Here is a 22,941-nt window from a genome sequence, read left to right on the forward strand (position 1 = left end):
TTGGCTTAGGCCTTTTCTAAAGATTTCAACTGCTGAACTAAAACCCTTGTTTGATATTCTTGAAGGAGATCCACAGTTAACATCCCCACAGTCTCTGACCACCAGGGCTGTGGCAGCCTTACAGAAGGTAGAGAAAGCCTTGGCTGAAGCTCAGCTAGTCAGAATACACACTGTTGAACCTTTTGAGCTATGTCTCTTACAGACTGAGAAGTTGCCTACTGCAGTGTTATGGCAGAAAGGTCCTTTGCTGTGGATTCATCCACAGGCTTCCCCGGCCAAAACTATTGAATGGTACTTCTCGGCCGTAGCCAAACTTGCCTTGTGGGGATTAAAGGCTGCTGTTACTCATTTTGGTGCCTATCCAGAAAAAATAGTTATTCCATATACTGCAGAACAGTTACAGACTCTGGCTGCTGTTGATGATGATTGGGCCATACTTGTATGTGCCTTTTCTGGGACATTTGACCATCATTACCCTAAAAACCCAATTTTGACCTTTGCATGCTGTCAGCCTCTCATGTTTCCCCGTATGACAAGCACAGTCTCTCTTACAAAAGGTGATATAGTATATACTGATGGCTCTGAAACAGGGCTAGGCACATATGTGCATGAAGGCAAAGTAGTAACCAAACAGTTTGCCCAAAATTCCCCTCAGTTGGTTGAATGTCAAATTGTTCTAGAAGTTTTACGTGCTTTCCCTGGTCCTCTTAATATAGTCTCAGACTCCTCTTATGTAGTTAATGCAGTTAATTACCTGGAGGTAGCTGGTCTAATTAAAACTGGGAGCCCAGTTGCTTCCATATTTATGCAAATTCAGCAGGAGCTGTTATCCAGACATTCTCCTTGCTACATCATGCACATTCGTGCCCACTCAGGCCTACCTGGCCCGATGTCACAAGGTAATAATTTAGCAGATCTTGCCACCCGAGCTACTGCATTTGCAGTCCTGACCCCTGTGGAGGCCGCCACCCGGTTCCATTCTCTGTTTCATGTGACAGCTGAAACCTTACGTAGGCGTTTCTCCATCACCAGAAAAGACACCAGAGACATAGTTCTCCACTGTGGGAACTGCAGCGTCTTTGCCACCACCCCACATGTAGGGGTAAACCTACGAGGCATTCAGCCTCTCCAAGTTTGGCAAATGGATGTCACCCATGTTCCCTCCTTCTGAAAATTAAAATATATACATGTGTCCATTGATACCTGTTCAGGAGTCATTTTTGCTTCTCCTTTATCAGGAGAAAAGGCTTCTCATGTTATTACTCATTGTCTTGAAGCGTGGAGTGCATGGGGCATACCTAAAGTATTAAAAACAGATAATGGTCCCGCCTATACTTCGGCAAAATTCAAGCAATTTTGCCATCACATGGGAGTTTCACTCCTGACAGGATTGCTTTATAATCCTCAGGGTCAACGCATCATTGAACGCACTCATCGCACCCTAAAGGTTTATTTAAACAAACAAAAAGGGGGAATTGAAGAGGTGCCCCCTACACCCAAAATGACCATTTCTACTATACTTCTTACCTTAAATTTTTAAAATTTGGATGCTCATGGCCATTCAGCTGCCAAGTGCCATGGACAATGGCCCGTTCCACCTAAAGAGTTAGTGAAATGGAAAGATGTCCTCACTGGTGATTGGAAAGGCCCGGATCCTATTTTAATACGATCCAGGGGAGCTATTTGTGTGTTTCCACAGGGAGAAGAAAACCCGATTTGGATCTCAGAACATCTACCACGTCGAGTGCTACCAGAACAAGATGCTGTTCCACCTGCTTCTGATGAGCCTGTCCTGCATGACGATTCAAGTGGAACCGGGATGGGGGATTCTGTTGGTGTTTCCAAAACCGATGCCCATTCGCCATAATGCAAAACTATTTCCTCGTTTGTGTGGCAGCAGTAAAACCTTTGATGTACCATACTTGCCCTTAGACACTGAGATAGCAGGGTTAGGGGAAAATAGAACGTTTTGCCTTATCAGGTAGTTTTTAGCATGCTTTTATGTGGAAGGACTGTGTTTCTGCTCTGGATGGTGTGCAAACTCCAAACCCAACAACAACGTGACAAAGTGGTTATAGCACAAGCTCTTGCTGCACTCGAAATGAGCACCTCTCCCTCTGTTTGGCTTAGTATGCTTAAGGAAAAGTGATGGGTCTGTGTCTGGATAGCCCTTGCACCCTGAGCCTTTGAGGCATTGCACCAGGAATGGGTATCCTACACATAGGCAGCCTTTGCACCCTGCAGGGCTCGTTCCCATTGCACGCAGGAAGGTGCCTTACCCAAAATTATTGCTGATCATGGTCTTGAACCCTAAAGGTCCAACAAGAGCCTGATGGTTGATCGGCCATGTTTTATTTAAGAAAAAAGGGGGAGATGTTGGAAGCTGTTTGTGGTGCACCCAAAGATGGCACCGGCTTCCTTCTGATGATTCAGCAAACTGAGCTGTTGTCCAGTCCGAGGGACGCAGTGCGCATCTACCACGCATGTCACAGCCCGCTCTCGGGGCATGCTAATGAGATACTGGAGGGCGCACCAATCAGGAAGCAGCACGAGTCTCCTGGGCTTATATAAGCATTGCATTTTGCTTCCTCAGGACTCCCCTGCTCAAGAGTTTGTAACAAGAGTTTGTTATAATAAAGGTTGTTCGCAGAAGAATCCTGTTGCCGCGCATCGTCCTTGCTGGCGAGACGTTAGGCGCGTGACAGCTAATGGGAGCTTCTCAAAGTAGGAAGCATTCCAGAGTGTTCCAGATCGCTGAGAGAAAGGAGAAACATTATTGAAAAAAGGTCTGGGCCTCTGCTCATCAGCCCCTTGCCCTAGTGGGAGCCCACTAGGCTGGGATGCTGCTTGGCTGAGGTGGAGAATAATCCAGCCCACTCCTGTGTGAAGGTGAAGTAGGTCTAAGAGATTCTTGGCACTCTAGATGCTTGATCCCTTCAGATGAAGTCAGGCCCTAGACTGGCTCAATTTGGAGACTGTAAGGTAGGGAAAGATACTCCTCCTCCACAGGGGCCAGATCAGACAGTCTAGGTATCTTGGGTTTTGATTCAGCCTCTGACTCATTGACTTAACAGCAAAGAAGAACCTTGTTTAAAAGCACAGCATTTCAGCCAAGGAGGGGGTTCAGCAGGAAGGAGACCCAACAGCCCAAACAGTCTTCTATCAACTATGCTGGCTAGGCTTATATTAGCTTGACACAAACTCAAATCATCTGAAAGCAAGGAACCTTGATTGAGAAAAGGCCTCCTTAAGATCTGGCTGTAGGACATTTTCTTACTTAGTGACTAATGGAGAAAACCCATGCTATTGTAGATAGTGCCATTCATCGGCAGGTGGTCTTACATTCTATAATAAAGTAGGCTAAGCAAGCCATGATGAGAAGGCCAATATGTGGGCTGGATAGATGGAAGACACATGGAAAGATAGGAATAGGAAAGATAGGAAGACACGGTGACTGGGTGAAATGGGCAAGAAGAGAAACAAGAACGGCTGGTGCGTGTTCATACTGGTCTCTTGTTTTTCGGTCGGTCTAGCATCTAGTGAGACTTAGCTCTCACCTCCACTTCATCGTGCAGAGATGACTTGGAGACGTTTTAGGAGCACCGAACATGTCACACATGGCCTGGACACATCAGCTGTCTCTAACAGCAGTGCGATGGCTGCATATATCTTTCTCACAGCTGTAGCTTCAACGTATGAAGCCCATTAAATACATGAATGTGGACGATGCCACCCATGCTTCCCAGCTCAGTCAACGCTTCTTGAAAACACATGGATTGGAAGGTCAGGTGGCTAGGGAACAGCAGAGAGGAGTCTCTGCTTTGAGCTCAGGTCTTTCTGATGAAATCAGGGCGGGTGAGGGCTGAACATTACTGAATACATTCCAGAATAATTTACCTGAGAGCCATAAAGATGGTAAATCATGCAAGGGGTAGTCAACAAAGGTGTAAAATTTGTGAGCTAACACAGCCCAAGGAACTTGGCTCCCAAGTTTGTAATATTTGAACACTTAACACAGGTGTAGGTATTATTCCTTCTGGGAACTTCAGTTCATGATTGTTGTGAACATATCCAGACCTCACTCACTCTGCTCTCCTTTACGGTGCCTCCTGAAGAATTGCCAGCACCGAACACAAATAAAACGACCCACCGAAAGGAACAGGAGAGAAAATCAGGTCCTGTATTTTATAGTATCACAGTTAGGGCTTCTATTGATGCAGTGAAACACTATGACCAAAAGCAAGTTGGGGAGGAAAGAGTGCATTGGGCTTACACCTCCACAGTGTAGTCCACGACTCATGGTGTTACACCTCCACAGTGTAGTCCACGACTTATGGTGTTACACCTCCATAGTGTAGTCCACAACTTATGGTGTTACACCTCCACAGTGTAGTCCACGACTCACAGTGTTACACCTCCACAGTGTAGTCCACGACTTATGGTGTTACACCTCCATAGTGTAGTCCACAACTTATGGTGTTACACCTCCACAGTGTAGTCCACGACTCACAGTGTTACACCTCCACAGTGTATCCACGACTCACGGGTGGAAACTCAAATATGGCAGGAACCTGGAGGCAGAAGCTGATGCACAGCCATGGAGGGTGCTACGTAACTGGTTTGCCCCCCATGGCCTGCTTACCCACTTTCTTATAGAAGAACCCAGGACCATCAGCCCAAGGATGACGGCACCATCCACAAGAGGCTGGGGCCTCCAACATCAACCACTAATAAGTAAATAACTACAGCCCTGCCTTGTGGAGATATTTTCTCAATGGGGGCTCCTTTGTCTGATGACTTTAGCTTGTGTCATTAAACTAGCCAGTATAGTCTCTAACAAGCAATTAATTTCCTATTAATTAAAACCAAACTATCGAATAAACAAGACACATGTCAGCACCAGGACAATTTTTATTAACCTCTTTACTATCCTCAAGGCATCTCTTCTTTTCTCCAACAAAATCCAAAACTACCAATATGAAAAAAAGGAACTTGTAAGAAACCAGAGTGAAAACCAAAATCGTACATGAAAGCCAACCCTTCTCAGTTATAACGCTGAATGGAAGTGCATTTAGCAGACTGGTTGACAGATGAATGCACTGAATTAAAAAAAAAACTGCCTTTTGTCAAAATTCAAAACAAAACAAAACAGCTAGGAAATACCCACAGAGTTACACATTGAGAAATCAGAGGTGGACTGATCAACTGAGGCTTACCCTGAGGCCCTGATATATGGAAAGGACCCTGGCCTAGTCAAAACCAAGAACATGCTTGACAGCTGGTAAAAGCCCAGAGCCAGGGCCTAAGGACGTTTTCCCTGAGGACTTGGTGTCCTTCTCTAAGCCAGAGAAGTGCTCAGAAAAGCTTGGGGAAGCTGTGGCCTTAGACCCTAAAGAACCCAACTCTTCCCACTGGGATATCGTTATCAGTCCCACGGCTGCTGTGTGCTTGGCCTATTGTGTGCTTGAGTACCTTGTGTTCCCTTTGTGCAACACTGTTTGATTAGCTTCTTGTTGGCCTTGTGCCATTGTATGATAGTTTCTGCTGACTCTGTCCCATGCGGCCCCATAGAAAGAATATAGAAAATGCTGTACTTCTTAATAAGCTTGCTTGGCATAAGGCATAGGTTGTGCAAGACCTCCTGACCCCAGATTTTATCATCTTTTTATGAAGTTTGTGACCCTGGGAAGAGAGAATAGACTTGATCTGGATTGTATAATTAGTTATTATATAATTAGTTACACGTATTAAAGCTGCTAGCATGACAACGCTCACTGAGCCAAACTTGAGGTATTCATCTGAAAGGGGTGAAGAAAGGGTTTTTAAAGGTAGAAACCACAAGACCTTGAGTATCTGCACAAACAGCCCAATAGCTGTTCTACTCGGCCAAGATCAAGCAGTCAAATCGACCCTCAAACAGTCCGTGAAGCCATATGAGCAGGTTACAAAAACAAAAAAAGCTATCAAGGTCACCAGCCAGAGTTTCTTCAGCCATCACAGTCTTCTCTATCTTCATTCCTCTTTGTCTTATGACCTTTGTCCAGGTCCAGTCTCAAGACCCCATCACTGAAGAATGACCTGCTGGACCAGGTCATCGAACCATAAAGCAGATGAAGCTATGAAAACATACATGAGTAATCTGACCTGATAGAGTAACTTGAAACAAAGACTAATCAGAAACAATGAAGAGTGCCACTACGTGTATGATCACAGACGCCTTGTGAATGCTTCCACACAAGATCGACAGGTTTTCAGTTCCACCTAGATAACATTAAAAGACATGGAAATCAAACAGTTCAGAGAAAATAAAAACAGGACACTTCTATATTGCATTCTCATGCCTACATAACTTCTCCAAACAAACCAATCATGTGCAAAGGATCCTCCAAGATAAATATCCTCATGGAGACAGAGGCTCGGGGAGGAGGTATGGGATGTGGAACAGTAGGAGGGTGGATCAGGAGGGAAATAAAATCTGGAGTATAAAAAAAATAATTGATTAATTAAAAACTAACCTAAGAAAATGCACAATTAATTGATGAAATGATATGCCTCTGAATGACCAGTCACTGAAAGATTAGAGAAAAATGGAAGAGTCATATTGAATCCTGAATTAAAATAGCACAGGTCTCAAATTAGAAACAAACAAATAAGCAACCAAAACCGAACAAACAAAAAACAAACACTGTAACTCTAATATCAAAAGTAGAACACACACAGACACAAACACATACACACACACACACACACACACACACACACACTCACACACACACACACACCAAATAGCCCTAATTAATACAGATTTTGTTTTAAAGAAAATTAACTATAGTCAAACTTTGATCTCACATCATGACCAAGCTGGCTTCATCCCCATGATGGAAAGTTGGCTCAATATATGTAAATCAATACATAATGTACCATAAAATAGACAAACAAAAATTACATAATCATCTCATTAGAAAAGGCATTTGGTAAGCTTCAAATGTGTTTATAAGTCTTGATGGGACTAGGTATGGATGAAGCATCTCTCAATATAATAAAAACTGTGGACAACCTTCATTATTTAGAGAAAAACAAAAATGCTGGCATGAGACAGGAATCCCTAGTGTCTCTACTTTTCCAATACTGTACTCAAACTCTAAAGGAAAGAAAGAAGAAAATATAGATAGACAAAGGAAGAAGTTAGAAAGACAAAACTCATGTCAGTTTACAGACGACATGAATGTATACTAAAAGACCTTCCTGAATATTCTACCAAAACTTTAAAGATGATCATGTTGGCTCATGCTATGTCATCTTGACACAGCTAGAGTCATTTTGGAAGAGAAGCTCATCTGAGAAAAGTTCCCTATCAGGCAAGCCTGTGGTGCACTGTCTTGACTGGTGGTTAATGTTGGAGGGCCCAGCTCACTGTGGGCAGGGCCGAATCTGGTCTGGAGGTCCTGGGTACCATAGGAAAGCATGCAGAGGGGCTAGAGGGATGGATCAGCAGTTAACAGCACTAACTGCTCTTCCAGAGGACCCAGAGGTTCAATTTCTAGCACCCACATAGCAGCTCACATCTATTAATCCAGTTCCTGGGATTCTGACACCCTCACACAGACATATTGTGCAGAAAAAAACACAAAAACACATTTTAAAAGATTTTTTAATTAAAAAAAGAATTTTTATTAAAATGAAAGGAATGATAGGAAGGAAGAAAGGAAGGAAAGAAGTGAGGAAGGAAAGAAAGGAGGGAGGGAGGAGGGAAGGAAGGAAGGAAGGAAGGAAGGAAGGAAGGAAGGAAGGAAGGAAGGAAGGAAGGAAGGAACCTAAACAAGGCATGGGAACAAGCCATGGGAATGGAGGCAGTAAACAGAATTTCTCCAAGCCCTCTCAACTGTTCCTGCCTCCAAGTTCCTGCCCTACCTGATTTCCTACCCCGACTTCACACAGTGATGGATTGTTACCTGGAAGTGTATTTTTTTTAAAAATGAACCCTTTCCTCTCCAATTTGCTTTGGTGACAACGTTTTTGACTTCAATAGAATCTCTAGTTAAGACAAAGATAAACACTGTTACTAAAATAGCCGCTCACAAAAAGCAACATAAAACATTTGCCTCTGTATACACTAAGATTACTGCAGAGAAAGTAATTAGAAAAAAACTGCACATAGTTTAAAAAGCTTTTTAAAAGAGACAACCAGGAATAACCCTAAAGAAGTGAAGGGCTTCTATACGCAAAACTTGAAAGTATCGAAGAGCATCACTTACAGAAAGACATTATAAGACAGAAAGACCTGGTCTGGGATTTGCAGAGCTCATTTTCACACACACACACACACACACACACACACACACACACACCTAGAGGACTAAAAGCAATCAATACATTCTATGCAATCCATAGCAAAATTACAATGACAAAGAACTAAAAAACATATAACTCATACAGGAACAAAAGTTGCCACATATAAGTAAAGCAACTGATGCAGGAAGAACTGTCTCAAATGTATGTTACTTACCCTCAAACAATAACATAACCATAGCGGTCAGGACGACACGGCAGTCATATAGAACAAATATGTAAATAATGCAGTGTGAAAAGCACCCAGAGAGTGAACACTAAGTTAAAGGATATGAAATCTTTGACAACATTTCCAAAACTATGTGCCACAGTAGAGAGCCTCGTGAACAAATACTGCTGGAAAAATTAGACACCCAGGTTCTTCCAAAAGGAAGATCAAAATTAGTTCTATCTCACTTATTCTATACAAAAAATAAATCCAAACTGGTTTGAAAGATATTGAAATGCAAAAACACACCCACCATAGTACCTGATTGCACAAACATGTACACACCAAACACACCCTGCACATTTTTCTTTTTTCTGAACTTCTGCAGAAAAGTTATATTCAAATATATTAAAGATCTGTGATGGCATGGGCATGACTGTGTTCGTTAAAAGAAAAGAGTTTAGGAATTGAACAGGGCAATGAAGAGGCAGAAGAGAAACAACAGGAAGTAGACAGAAAACACTGATGTGTATGTGTCAAATGCCATTCACCATTTTTACTAGTAACGTCTCCAGTTGATGTGATAAAATGCAAGAGCAACCTGAAGGAGAAAGAGTTCAATCTGGCTCAGGATGGAAGATTAGAGGAAATAAGCCTGCTTGCTCCATATTTGAATACGTTCTTTCACCCAGATTTCTGTATAACCCAGGAGCACTTGCTGTTGAATGGCACTCCTTACCCTTGGATAGACTAATGCACATCACTTAGCAATCAAGAAAGTGCCCCAAACATATGCCTACAGGCTAATCTGACTGAGTCAAATATGTAGTTGAGCGTCCCTCAGGAAATGCTGGGCTGTGTGATGTGGATGTCCACAGCCAACGGGGACATTTGCATTCATGGTGTTCTCACCAGTGCCGATTCCTGGTGTCCATGAAGACTTGGATTATTATTCAGTTTCAGGCATGTTGTTTGTATAGAGAGTGTCTCTGCAGAATGATGCCGTTGGGTACTTGAGGGGTGAAGAACAGGTGAAGGACTTGTCACACTGATTGCTTCTGAAGGCTTCCTCCTCAGAATGAGTTCTCCAGTGCTCATATAGACACGAAGAACAGATAAGCCCTGGGGCTTCTCTGAACATGTGTAGGGTTTCTCTCAGACACAGATTGCTTATGGCTGAGCAACAGCTGAATGCTACATAAAACATCTGCTGCTCTTGGCCTCTCTTGCTCTTGTGCTCTTGCAGCCTTGCTCTCCCTCCTACCCCTCCTCTTCCCTTCCCTTCCCCCCTCTCTCCCACGTGCTCATGGCCTGCCTCTACTCCTCTACTTCTCTCTCTCTCTCTCTCTCTCTCTCTCTCTCTCCTCTCTCTCTCTCTCTCTGCCTCTGCCTCCCTCTTAACTCTCCCATGACCTAAATAAACTCTATTCTGTACTATAAAAAAAAAAAATCTGCTATGTCCTTCCCTTGTGCAGCCCAGCCTTCTGGACATTCTTGGTGCTTTAAGTTAAGAAGAACCTTCAAATGGTTTTTTCCACATCGCTCACATTTGGATGGTTTTCCCTCAAGACGAATTTTATGGAGAAAATGTTGTCTGAATAGTAAAGCACTCGCCACAACCATCACAGGCGTATTGCTTCGTTCTCTTATGGGTTCTCGCATGTTGAGTAACGTCTGAAGGACTGGGAAAGGCTTTGCCACATTCCTCACACTCATAGGGCCTCTCCTCAGAGTGAATGCTTTGATGTCTTTTAAGGACTGAAGAATAGTAAAAACATTTTGTCACATTCTTTGCACTTGTAGGATTTCTGTCCAGTATGAGCTTTCTTGTGTCGACTAAGGTGATAACTCCGGCTATAGGCTTTGCCACATTTCTCACAGGTATTGTGTATCTCTCCACTGAGAACTACTTTGTGTCTACTAAGGGCCAAAAGATTACTAAAGGGCTTTTTACACTCTTCACAGTTGTATGGCTTCTCTCCCGTATGAATTCTTTGGTGTTTTGTAAAGTCTGCAAGGACTGAAATACTTTTTGCCACATACTTCACACTCATGGAGTTTCCATCCGGTGTGAATTTTCTGGTGGTTAGTACGTGTGGAGGGCATAGGAAAGGCCTTGCCACATACTTCACATTTGGAAGGTTTCTCTCCAGTGTGAATATTATGGTGGTTAGCACATGTGGAGGGCATAGGAAAGGCCTTGCCACATACTTCACATTTGGAAGGTTTCTCTCCAGTGTGAATATTATGGTGGTTAGCACATGTGGAGGGCATAGGAAAGGCCTTGCCACATACTTCACATTAATAAGGCTTCTCTCTGGTGTGAATTTTCTGGTGCTTTTGAAGTATGGAGGGCCTTGCTGAATATGTCACACTTGCAGGGTTTCTTTCCAGTGTGACTTCTCAGGTGATGAGTCAGGACCAAGCTCTTAGCAAAGGCTTTGCCACATTCTTTACATTTATAGGTTGCTTTTCCTGGTGATCAGAAGGTGAGATAAGAAGTTAGGAACATCTGTCATATTTATAACCCACATCTTTAATATGGAGACTTTGACTTGTTTCATGGATAAATGGAAACCTGCCATCCATCACCTCTCTAGTCACTCCACCTAGATTTAGAAAATACAGCAGGTGGAAGTCATTTAAACTTCAAATAAAATAAGACAACGGCAAGACAGAATATAGAAAGAGTGGACCATAATTCAAACTTAAGTAGCTATAAAAGTTGTAACGTGGATGGTAATAGAAACTCTTCAGTAATTGTAGCAGAACAAAATTATGATCAAGCAAACATAGAAACTGTGTGAGTGCGTACGCTCAAAAAGGACAAAGTAGCCAGACCAGGAAAACAGAAAGTTAATGATGGGGGCTGGAGAGTGGTTAGAGCACTAACTGCTCTTCCTGAGGTCCTGAGTTCAAAATCCCAGCAACCACATGGTGGCTCACATCTGTAATGAGATCCAGTGCCCTCTCTGGTGTGTCTGAAGACAGCTACAGTGTACTCACATATGTAAAATAAATACATCTTTAAAAAAGAGAGTTAGTGATGACTGTGTAAAGCTGGATGGGTGTTATTCTAAGCATGCAGTTTTAGTCGTGGAACACAGGAAGCCTACATCATATAACAAGAGGACTGTCTGTAAACCATCAAATAATATGCTTCTTCGATTTACGATAGCAGCCGGTATGTTATAGTCTACTGACAAGACAACACACCAGAAAAAATGTTATTCGGAAAAAACTGTCAAGTTCTGCCATAAGTAGCAGATTTTGATGACTGAACACTCCTGTCTGTTAACTAGATTAGTTAAACAATTAATTGAAGGTAACCTAATTTCTAAGCACTATATATTTATAAGATAAATAACCCCATAGGGTGTGAGAAGTTACTTCTCAACACTTAGTACACAGAACAATGAGTGTAAAATGAAGTTAAAATGCAGATTCGGATGGAGACTCTGGCCTGAAGTCCGGGCTTCCTAGTGTGCAGAGTTCAGTAGTAACACTGACTTAACGTGAGTTTGGAGGTGCTCCTCTTTCTCTTTCTTTCCTTCTTCCTTTCTTTCCCTTTTAAAAAGAAGTATAGAATTTAGAGAAATAGATATAGATATTCATTAAAAGCCTGATAGAATCCTTCTGTGAATCCATCTGGGTCTCTGTTTTCCTTCCTTCCTTTCTTTCTTTTTTCTTCCTTTATTTTCTTTTTAAGAAAAAGGGACTGGTTTCCGTTTGTTTGTTTGTTTGTTTTGTGTGTATGATCTCATTTGTATGGTCTGTTTAAGCTGCTGATCTCCTCTTTAACATGGGCATTTTGGAGGAATCTAGAAATGGAATGGGGGCAGGTTTCCAGAGGCTCTGGGTGTCTCCGGTGTCTGCTGCAGGGTTCCCTGACTTCCTGGCCTTAACTGCGATCCCTCTTTTCTCCCCTTCAGACAGCTGAGCCAACAGTCTCTCTTCTTAATCGCCTCAAGAGCCACCTCTGGGCCTGATTGTTTCTGCAGTTGTCTTGGTTTCCATTTTATCTCTTTATGCTCTCACTTTTATTTTTGTCTACTGGATTGTGTCTGGTTTCTTCTTCCGCCTCTTCTTCTTCTTTTTCTTCTTCTTCATGTAATTCTTGAGTCGTGTCATCAAGTTATTTATCTGTGTTCCTTATGTTTATTAACATACTCTTAAAGCTATAATTTTTCATCAGAGGACTACTTTAAGTCCACTAAGTTCCAGAAGTTTTTTGAAATGCATAAGACCCTCAGACAATTCATTTCAAGCTCTAAGAGACTAGACATCCCAACTTAAACTACTGCACTCAGCAAAAATGATCTGATGTAGTTGGAGAAAGAACTTTCCAGGATACAAACAGGCTAAGAGAATTCATGTGGATCAAACCAGTCCAAAAAAAGAGCCCTGGCAGCAATGCTTTGGACCATAGAGAGGAATAAGCAAAGCCTGGACTGTGGGAAGAAAATAAAGGAAGGTACAATGACTCAGACACAAAGTGTGACAAAGAATGCCACAACGGTGATACCACAAACAACAACAACAATAATATCCAGGCGGTGGTGGTGCGTGCCTTTGATCCCAGCACTTTGGATGCAGAGGCAGAGCAGATGTCTTCGAGTTCCAGGCCATCCTGGTTACAGAGTGAGTTCCAGAACATCCAGGGCTACACAGAAACCTCTCAAAAACAAAAACAAACAAAGGAAGAAAGCACTAACTGGAGCAGGGAAGCAAGCAGAACTCTGCCCTTCTGTGTGCCTGAACAGCATCTATGCAAAAATATGTACCACGTCTTATTTTCCTTTTATACACTGTAAAAAAAAAAAAAAAATCAAGTGAATTTTTCAAGTTGGATTTCATCAAATTTTAGATGACCTTCTACTTAGAAAAAAAAGGAGCATAAATAAAATTAATTTATTTGCATCAAAATAGTGCTGAGATCTGCTCTTATAACTGAAATAAAAATTATTATGACATCAGACATAGCAACGTGGTAAAATAATCACATCTGCTGCAGCAAGAGTAAAAATGGGGACTATGCATTGGGGAAAAAACGTGACGTATACGTGACCCTGACAACGAGAAAAGTGTGTAACCGGAGAACATGGGTGTGTCTGAGGATGGTGCTTTCTATGGACACGGCTGTGGCACGCGTGAAAAAGTGATGGCTACGCATGTCTATTAACTTTTCCCTTTCACTTTATTTACTCGTCAACTGTAATGAGTTGTCTATGAAATAGGAATTCCAGGCATAGCTCAGATCCCATGTAAGAAGCCAAACTGCGTTTAGTTGTTTCCCATCTCATTCCGCACTCCCAGTGCGTCCCCGTACATTCTTTGTATAAGGTGAGAGCTGAGTGAATTTCCTTTCTATTCCTCACTCACACACTGAAGGCTGACTGGGCCACCACCCAATGGGATGAATTCCTCAGAAATACAGAAAGATCCAAAGATCCCCAATGGAAGGAAATAAATGCATGGCGAGGGTTGACCAGGTCAAAAACGTGCCAGCACGAACTTTTGTGAGGAACCTACTGCTGCTGAGGTGCAGCAAGGACGAAGACGACACGTACTCAGATGTGTGAGGTTCCCAGCAGTTCGATTCCCAGCAGAGCGATGGGCAGGAGGGAAAGTCGCAATGCCATGCTTGCCCGCTCACAAGTAGAGAGCGGAGGTCACAAAAACTCTCGCACCTCCTGTCCCTATGCCTCAGAGACATTTTGTGAGAGAAGTCCAAACAAATCCTGCCCTCCTCGGGTTCACCTATCCCCACATCGTCCCTGCCCACTCCTTTTCCTTTCCTCTTTCTTCTAGAATGTAAAGAGTTTATAAACTCTTTTAAACAAGAATACTGCGTGTTTTGCAAACTTTATAAACACGAGTGCTACGTGGCTATAAAGTGCACTTTTTCTAGACAGGCTGAGAAACCTGCCTACAGCCAGAAGGGAGTGCGTCTGCTAGTACCAGGATGCTTCCCAGCCTTGCCTCGGATGCAGGCAGGCGCCGAGCCAGGGAGATCCTGGATGGACCAAAGCAGCAGCCGACTGATGGCTGCTCCCAGCACCATCCCTGTCGCCCTCTCCCCAGCGCTGATTTAAATCCTGACTCAGTAGCCCAGCTAGGTTAGAACAGCCCTTCCAAAATGAGCTTCCCCATACTTCCAAGATGCCCCGTGACAACTCCTTCAAAGATGGACCTTACCCACCCATCCCTCGGGCCTGGTGGGCTGCACTGCACCCTTGACCAACCTTTACCTCAGAGATCCAACCCCAACAGGGGAGTGGAAAACGTGAGCCCAAACTGGAGGGCTTGTTGGGAAGGGCGGAACGGACGCAGAGAGAACTCAAACGCCGCCTTGGCTTCCCCTGCTTGTTTACGTCACATTGAGGAAAGACTACATTTCCCATAAGTCTGTGTAATGGAGAGCCTGGAATCGCTGGAGCCCGCAAAGGATAGAAACAGGCAGTTTCTGCCGCTAGAGGGAGGCAGTCAGACGAAATACGGCTGCTTTTAAAATCTGCTCTCAACCAAGATGTTCAAAAGTGAGACCGAAGTTTACTGGTTGTTTTTGGTCACTTTTCTGTAGTTTCACACTCAGCTCTGCTAATTATAGGAATTTACTACGGAATAAAACGTCGATCAATGAAATAATATTAAAGACCCAGAAATGAACCCACACACCTATGGTCACTTGATATTTGTCAAAGGAGCTAAAAACATACAATGAAAACAAGATCGAATTTTTAACAATTAGTGCTGGTCCAACTTTAACAGCAACCAACAAATTGGGAAAAGATCTTTACCAAATCCTACATCTGATAGAGGGTTAATGTCCAACATATACAAAGTACTCAAGTTAGACTCCAGAGAATGAATTGAGCTAAACAAAGAATTCTCAGCTGAGGAATACTGAATGGCTGAGAATCACCTAAAGAAATGTTCAACTTCCTTAGTCATCAGGGAAATGCAAATCAAAGCAAACCTGAAACTCCACATCACACCAATCAGAATGGCTAAGGTGACTAAAAACTCAGGTGACAGCAGATGCTGGTTGTGGAGAGCCCTTTTGGCACCTCTGGCCAGCTGGTCGCAGAGAAATATAATTTTTCAGGACACCTTGAAGCTGACCATAGGCAGGAAACTGGCTTTTGTGCTGCGCCGCTTAAGGGCTAGAATTAAGCACATTTGCATCTGAAGTTCAGAGCAATTTGCTTAGAACCCTAACCTAGGGAAGTACATTTGCATCTGAAGCTCCTAGAAGGCAGCTTCCAACCAGGCAGATTCAGCCTGGGCAGATTCTTCCGATTTAGGCAGCAGTAGCCTCTTTTATCACCGCCTCCAGAAGGATGCTTACAGGATCTTTGATTGTTAACTTGCTGGTTCCCCGCCTTAGAACTGGGCGTAATCTTTCTGCATAAAATTAAAGTGGTGTATAAGAAAACTAATAAACAAAGGCTTCTCCTCGCCATTAGTCGGGGCAAAGTCTTGTTACAGCTTTAATTAACTTGTCTTTCTCTTTCAGTCCTCGCTCCAGTTCTGGGTGGACCTCTTGAGAGTTCGAGCTGGTCTCTCAGCTGGTGAGGATGTGAAGAAAGAGGAACACTCCTTTATTTTGGGGGGAATTGTAAGCTGGTTCAACCAGTCTGGAAGTTCCTCGGACAATTGGACATAGTACTACCTGAGGATCCAGCCATTCCACTCCTACACGTATACCCAAAGGATACTCCAACATATATCAAGGACACATGCTCCACTTTATTCATAGGAACCTTATTTATAATAGCCAGAAGCTGGAAAGATCCCAGTTGTTCTTCAACAGAGGAATAGATACAGAAAATGTAGTACATTTACATAATAAAGTACTACTCAGCTGTTAAAATCAATGACTTCATGAAATTCTTAGGCAAATGAACTACAAAATATCATTCTGCATGGTTATTGTGGTTATTCTTATCTTTTTTTTGAACTCACCTATCTATAAATACAATATAGATATCCTGATACATTCCAAAACCTAGAATTACATGGGTCTTCATGCACATGGGAATCCGTAAGCATTCTACATCAACTAAACAGTATACTGCTTACAAATTGAAACTCCCATCTTAGGTTGTGGGTTGACAAATTGTCAGTAATTAATAGATACTTTCAGTTATAATCAGGGTTATATTTCTTTTAGAAAATAAGTACCATAAAATTATCAAATAGCTGGAACTACAAAATATCATCCTGAGTGAGGTAACCCAATTAAAATACACATACATACATACATACATACACACACACACACACACACACACACACACACACACACACGCACACGTGGTGTGTACTCACTGATAAGTGGATATTACCCCAAAAGCTTGGAATTCCCAAGAAACAATTCACAGACCACATGAAATTCATGAATAAGGAAGACCAAAGTGCACAGGCTTCATTCAGTACTTCTTTGAAGGGGAAACAAACAAATTCACAGGAGGAGACAAAGTTTAAATCAGAGACTGAAGCAAAGTCCATCCAGAAACTGCCCCACCTGGAGATCCAGCCCATATACAGCTAGCGAACCCAGACAATTTTGGTGATGCCAAGAAGTGCATGCTGACAGGAGCCTGATACAGCTGTCTCCTGAGAGGCTCTGCCAGATAATGACAAATACAGGGGCAGATGCTCACAGTCAACCACTGAACAGAGAATGAGGCCCCCAGTAGAGGAGATAGAGAAAGGATTAAAGGAGCTGAAGGGTTTGCAACCTAATAAGAACAGCAATACCAACCAACCAGAGCTCCGAGGGACTAATCCACTATTCAAAGAGTACAAACGAACAGACCCATGGCTCCAACTGCACGTGTAGCAGAGGATGGCCTCCCTGCCCTGACATTCCCCTACACTGGGGCATCAAGCCTTGGCAGGACCAAGAGGTTCTTTTCCCACTGATGTCCAAAAAGGCTACACTCTGATACATATATAGCCGGAGCCATGGGTCCTCATAGAAACAGGGGGAGGGGAAGGGGATAGGGGTTTATGGAGGGGAGACCAGGAAAAGGGATAGCATTTGAAATGTAAATAAAATATATCCAATAAAAGTAAAATGAAAAAATAAAGAAATTATGACTTCAACTTAGCAACTATTATAAAGATTTCTATCAAATGACACTGTGGATACACAATCAATTCTAGCTGTTTCCTCACTGTTCAAATCATGACCATTTCTAATTTCCCCAGAATGTCTACTTAGAGTAAACGCCTCTAGACCCTCAACTCTAGGGAACCGGGGCAATGACCCGTATATAGGCATTAAAAAATCTTTGGGGTTGGGGCAGGGAAAACAGGGAAGTTCTTTGGCCTTAAGAAGCCCACACCAGTAATTGCTGTAATCTCTGATATTTTTGTCCTGACTGGATCTGGCTAAAAGTCTCTGAGATCAGGAGTTTAAGCAGGTCAGTTTGGCATGTCTGACAATGAAACTCACCAAAGCTGTACATTCTATTATATTTAAATCTCAAAACAAAATTTAAGTTTCATCAAGATATCTGTATGGATTGTATCAGTTTTGTGTAGGGTGTACAGACTAGTTAGGATGAAATTCTGATTTTTTTTAAATTCTCTTGAATCTAGTTCTTTTAGGGGTTTCCCTGTATCAAATCTGATTTATAAAGCCCTGGGCAGTATCCAGAGCCTAAACACCTTTTCTAAGAACAGAAAGACAAAATTTTTCTCCCAAATCAACACAGGAAAGCTTGTTTTATCTTGTATTACCTCCCAGAGAAATAATATAACCATACAACTCAAAATCACACCCATTTTGAAAATTAAAACAATCCAAAACAAATGAAGTAAACTAAAACACTGTGTGAGCCTATTATTAGGCTTTTCTAATTTGTCATGTCAGGATATAAATCCAAAATTCTTGTGGAGCCCATGTTAGAAATTATGAGTTTCCTGTAGACTTTAATATACCATTTATCTGTTAAACTCTCCACCTGGAGCCACAGAATTCTACTTATTACTGACTTTATACTAGGTAATGATCACTGCTCTCTACTTGGAGTCAATGACTAATTTTTCCTATCTTAGTTCTGATCTGCAGGTGAAATTCCCTGAGTGATTTAGAGAAATTCTGTATATAAATCTATCCTAAAAGCAAACAAGCCAGCCTTTGAATTAAATCTTACACCAAACAACATCTGCTAAGGAAGCAGACTACTTTCCTTCTCTGGCTCTCTTGACTCAGAGCAGCCATCTTGTTTGTTTTCGCAGTAGGGGACTTCAAAACCTGTGAGCAGAGATTCCCCCTGTGTTTCTTTGTTTTAAGGTTCCTGCTCTTGAGTCCCTGTGATTTTTCCTAGTGCCACCTTTCTCTCACTTAGACAATAAAACTCTAACTCTCAGGTTGATAATCTTAAATTTCAAGTGGATTCTTGGCTGACACATTGCTATGTAAGTGGGGATGCCTAGGTCCAGCCCATGTATATTTTCTCCTATTCTTCAGTAGGAGTTCCCAATCTCCATCCACTGTTTGGCTCTGGGTGTCTGTATCTAAGTCAACTGCTGGGTGGAGCCTGTCAGAAGACCACATGCTCATTTGCTTTTAAAAATCCAATTTTCTCTCTTTTTCTGTCAAAGAGGATGTAATCTAACATTTAGAATGTTTTGAGTCTCATCATCTTTGCTTTCTTCTACCATGAGATTAACTTGTGTTTCCCATGACAGTCAAAGCTCTGTCCTTTCTATGTAGTCTTTAACTTGGGTATTTATTTATAAAATATATGTACATACATTTTTAAAAGTGATAATTTTTGACTCTCAGCTAGCTCCTAAATGAATGCGACAGACTATTAGATTCATTTGGTAAGCTTTACAACACAATTACTGGGACATTCATCATTGAGTCTAATCCTCTGAGGTAATCTGGCTAGCTCCCAGACAAAGATCCCATGATGCTTGGATTTTAGTACTGAATTCTTTGAGCTTCAGGGGACTTTCCATGATGTCTGTATGGACCCCTTCTTATTGCGAATCCCTCCCCACCTCTCTTCTTCTCTAGGGTAGCAGAAGTCCAGCATATTCTCTCTTCAGCCCAGCCATTGGCTGATCACCTTTTATTGGCAAGTTAAAGCATAAATGGGGAACAATGTTTACACAGATTTAAGATGAGAGATTCTAAGAATGAGTACAGCCACACCATGTGGGAACGGCACAAACGTATAGGGGCAGAGAAATCAAGCATTTGAACAATACATGGATAATCTTTACAAATTCACAAAACCATTATGCCTAAAAATGTACATAAACCTTTTTTCTTGAATCTTTACTTAATATTATTAAAGAAAGTGTTTTTCAATCACCTTTCAAAACTTCTAAAACAAAACTCTGTACTTAGACTACAGGTATAATATTATATGTATATATAATATATAAATATTGTTTATTCTGGTGTTTTCCAAGTTAGACTAATTTTTACTTTGTTTTTAAACTACTAATGAAATTTCAGTATCACTTTAAGTGGCTGATTTGTGTAATGTCATTATGGTTTTTCCTAGTAGATATTATGCTGTACATGTTTGGTTTTGTTTAAAATTCTATCCCCCCCCCCCCTGTTCTATGTTGCCATGGTCTTTTTACTTCAAGGAAGTCTTCATGATTTTCACTTATTCTGTGTTTTGAATTGGACTTTACTGACTCCAGGTGCAGAAAGTTGAATAGAACTTGTCATTTACACCAACAATTGCAAGTATGAGTAAATGTTAGTTTAAAAAAAAAAAACAATCAATGTAAAAATACAGAGTTTTGCTTCATTTCTCAACTCTTACTCACCAGGGGGAAAAATGCTCTACATGCAAGGAATATGGCAAGGTTTTTCAGTGGAAAAAATTATCTCGAAATCATCAGACAATTCATTTCAGAGAGAAGCCTAACAGCTGTGGAGAGTGTGGCAAGTCCTTCCTCTATCCATCATTACTTTCCAAACACAAAATAATTCATGCAGGGGAAAAACCCTGCAAGTATGAAATATGTAGCAAGGCCTTCCATGTTCCATCAAAACTTTTTCAACACAAGATAATTCACACAGGAGAAAAACCTTACAAATGTGAAATGTGTGGCAAGATCTTCTACATTCCATTATTACTTTCTAAACACAAGAGAATTCATATGGGAAAAAATCCCTATAATTGTGAAGTATGTGGCAAGGCCTTTAAATATCCATCAAGACTTTCAAAACATAAGAAAATTCATATAGAAAAGAAACCATACATGTGTAAAGTATGCAGAAAGGCCTTCCATTCTCCATCATTACTTTGTGAACACGAGAGAATTCATACAGGAGATTTACCCTGCAACTGTGATTGATGTATGTGGCAAGGCCTTCTGTTATCCATCTTTACTTTCTAAACACAAGATAATTCATACAGAAGAAAAACCGTACAAGTGTGAAGTTTGTGGATGTTTCCTCCGATCTCAATCATCACTTCATGAACACAAGAGAATGCACACAGGAGAGAAGCCCTATAAGTGTGAAGTATGTGGCAATGCCTTCGAATATCCACCAAGACTTTCAAATCATAAGAATATTCACACAGGAGAGAAACCATACAAATGTAAATTGTGTGGAAAGGCCTTCCATTCTCCATCCTCACTTTGTGTACACAAGGTAACTCATACAAAAGAAAAACCATAGTGTGAAGTACAAAGCAAGACCTTCCATTATCCATCATTATATTCAAAACAAGATAATTCATACACAACAAAAACCCTACAAGTGTGAAGTTAATGGCAAGACCTTCCATTATCTACCAGAACTTTCCAACCTTAAGAAATTTATATAAGAGAGCAACCGTACAAGTGTGAAGTGTGTGGCAAAGCCTTAAACTATCCATCCATACTTTCTAAACACAAAATAATTCATACAGAAGAGAATCCCTACAAGTGTGAAGTAAGTATGTGAGAAAGCCTTCAATTATCCATCAGGACTTTACAAACATAAGAAAGTTCATACAGGAGAGAATCCCTATAAAATTGAAGTATGTGGCAAGGTCTTCAATTATCCATCAATACTTTACAAACATAACAGAGTTCATACAGGACAGAAACCTACAAGTATGAAGTCTGTGGTCTGGCCTGCTATTTTCAATAATTACTTTCTGAAAAGAAGAGAAGGTGAGAAACCATAAACTTGTGATAGATCAGTCAACTCCTTTAGAACTTTCTAGATTCTTTCTCTCTCCTCATTTAATAATTCATTCTGGAGAGAAACCATAAAAAAGTGAGGAATGTGGAAAAGCCTCCTTTACAGAGTCATACCTATATCTACACAAATTAACTCACAATGTAGAGAATGCTTACAAATGAAAAGAACTAGTTAAAATGCTTAACAAAAAAAAAAAATGGAATCATTAAAGAATTCATTTTGGAAAGAAACCATACAAATGTAAAAATTGTGGCAAATATTTTTGAAATTCCATTGCATGGTCTGATAACAGGATAATTCCTATTGGAGATAAACACTATACACGTGAAAAAATGTGGCAAACACTATTATTATCAGTCTTCTGGCCTGAAGCGACATCAAAAAATTCATCTATGAGTGAAACCATACAACTGTGAAGCATCTGCTAAGGTCTTTTAGATTTCCTGAAAACTTGTTGGAAACCTCATAATTCATAATAGACTGAGAAGTCACAAGTGTGAAAAATATTGCAAACCCTTTAATAACCTTTCTTATAATTTTTAACATGGGTAGATCAAACTGAAGTGAAATAGTAAAAATGTTAAAATGTGCATGAAATCCTAACTGTTCTCCAGACCCTGAAAGTCCAAAGCTTCATGATAAATAGAGCCTATAAGTTTGGGGAATGTGGTAAAGGCTTTGAAATCATTCAAACAATCATGTCGAAAATGGAGTTGTCAGAAGGTACATTTGTCCTATTGGATTCAGGCTGGTCCTTCATTCCTGTCTTTTGTTTCTTCTGTTTTAAAGCTGAAACACTTGTTCTATACCAGTATGTAGAAAAGTCATCACTTGTTTTTACGTTGTAGGAGCTCATGGTTAACAGATTGCCTGGAGTTTCACATGACACATAGACTGTGATCTTTCAAAGCATCATAATTGTTATGTTATGGACCTTTCAAGTTGTAGCCTATTTTACTTATGAAGTGAAGGTGAGGTTGGGGAAAGAGAAGGAATGTTATGATATAAAGTTTTTTGGATAAAGATATCGTGTTGACTTTGGGAACAAGCTGAATTGCCAACAAGACCCACACCCATGTTAGGATTCCCAGTACCCACAAAATAGAAAGAGGTGATTATCTCTCAAGGTTGTCCTCTGACCTCCATGCTTGGGCTCACACACAAACATAAATTTATGTGCCCAGAAATAAATAAACTTTAATTACACTTTTGATATGACTTTGTGTTTTACGTGGACAAGCATGGAACTAAGGCTTGTATT

Source organism: Micromys minutus (genome assembly GCF_963924665.1).
Source record: "Micromys minutus genome assembly, chromosome: 20".
NCBI classification, from domain to species: Eukaryota; Metazoa; Chordata; class Mammalia; order Rodentia; family Muridae; genus Micromys; species Micromys minutus.